General features: G+C 34.0%; 1 non-coding gene across 1 annotated transcript; it reads left to right on the forward strand.

The window, feature by feature from the left end:
* Positions 1-367: 367 nt before the first annotated feature.
* Positions 368-497, forward strand: LOC113881703. The gene has a single exon (XR_003508123.1). It is a non-coding gene; the product is annotated as a small nucleolar RNA SNORA42/SNORA80 family (small nucleolar RNA).
* The last annotated feature ends 1,476 nt before the right edge of the window (positions 498-1,973 follow it).

A 1,973-nucleotide genomic window follows, 5' to 3' on the forward strand; every position in this document is an offset into this window, starting at 1 on the left:
TTAATCCTTAAATTCTGGTTTCATCCTGCATTTCCCCAAGTAATATATTTGGAGAAGAAAACAAGTAATTTATCCTGTATAGTTTCCTGTAGTCTGGAGATACTAATTTTTACTAAGTAGTCAACCAAAATGCTTTTAATACAATGCTATATGTGCGTTGCATGCATGCTCAATTGTGTCTGATTCTTTGTGACCACATGGATTGTAGCCTCCATTTAGCATTATATTTCACTTGCTATTTTTCCAAAGTTCTTTTACGGGATCTGATTTAATCTGCTTGGTCCATGCATCATAAGTAAAATCAGTAATGAAAATGGCCCCTCTAGGGAACGATAATGAAATACAGGGTTAAAGAAGCCAGGTCAATGCATTGGTTTAGATTTATGGCAGGCCTGCCCCCAGGGCCTCTCATAGTGTCCCATGCCAGAGCAAACTGGCCCTGAACCATTGCCTGGCCTCTGCCCATAGGCTGCATACACTAGAGTGCTTTGACAGAGGAGAAAAAGAAAAAGAAAATAAAAAAGTATAAACCAGGCCAGACTGATCACATGTTTACACTGAGTTGCTTGAGGTTGAGTCTAAAGACTGAGTTGCCATCAAGGTGAGAGCCCGGGTATCCTTATCAAACTTCAGTGACAATAAGCAAGGCAAAATTATTTTAAACAAAAATTAATATTAAAATTTAAAGCCATAGAAGATGTAATTTCAACAAGATGCAGATTGTGAGAAGATTTTAACAAGCAATTTAGGAGAGGATATAGCCAGTACCAGTATATTAGAAACTTAATTTTATGGGCTATTTCCTCTAAGGCCAAATTTGAAGGTTTATATAAATCATAGTGAACTGGGCCTGAAGGACAGGGAGGCCTGGCGTGCTGCAGGCCGTGAGGTTGCAAAGAGTCAAACATGACAGGGTGACTGAACAACAACGATGAACTGGTCACTTATTAGATTACATTGGAAATCCAAGTATTACTGTTCTAATTTTATGGAGAAAGTATTAAGTTCAGATCAATTTTTTACTTGAATGAGTCTTTAATTTTAACACTCTTTAATTCTTTACCATACTCTTTTTAAATGATCTTACTGTTTTTAACCCTAAAACATCCTATGCTGTCTAGACCAAGAAAAATATAAGAATCCCTAATAAAAAGTTTGATACTTACAAAATCAACTAAAAGAAAACTTTTTTTTTTTAATTTTGAGTTTGTTAATCAACCAAGGTTGGAATCCACTGCTTAGCTTATATCACACCAAACCTCACAGTTCTACCTCATTCTATTTTATTGTTTGTTGACATATTTAAATGATAGAGATCAGAGGTAACAAGATGTACAGGAAACTTTTTCTCACTTTGGAGTTAACCTTGTTTTTCAACCGTGGGCAAATCAGCTTCTTTACCTTTCCTTTTCTTTAAAATAGAAATTTAAATACCCACCTTGAAGATGAATATTAAATTGAATAACATAAGAGATTGGATGATAGGAAGTACTCAGTAAATGCTACTGTTCATTCTTCTTTTAGTCAATGATGCATTGATTTAAAAAACAAGTGCACTAATGGCTACATTAAATACAGGCATAATTTCGCTACAAATTATTTGTAAAAATAAAAGAAGCAATGAGTAGATTTATTTTAATTCATTTTTAACATTTAGGTCTTGCTGTTGAGTTTATTAATTCATGTATTTATGTTCAGGGTAAATAAATGTCCTCTAGAGAATCAAGGGGTATTTTCTTTATTCAATAATGAATCATATCTAAAAGGGGAACTTAAAAAGCATCTGTAAGCTTTGAAGATTATAACATTTGCTGTTGTAAACATGGGAGGAAACATGTAATATTTATTATAAGTGGCCTGTTGGTCAAAGAAATAAGAGTGCTCCCCGAGGTAAAATAACCATGAGAAGCACACCTAACAAGAAATAAGTAAGGAAAGAATTTTCCATGATCTTGTCTCTTCTAGTTCCATCT

Source organism: Bos indicus x Bos taurus, chromosome 2 (assembly GCF_003369695.1).
Source record: "Bos indicus x Bos taurus breed Angus x Brahman F1 hybrid chromosome 2, Bos_hybrid_MaternalHap_v2.0, whole genome shotgun sequence".
In the NCBI taxonomy this organism is placed as follows: domain Eukaryota; kingdom Metazoa; phylum Chordata; class Mammalia; order Artiodactyla; family Bovidae; genus Bos; species Bos indicus x Bos taurus.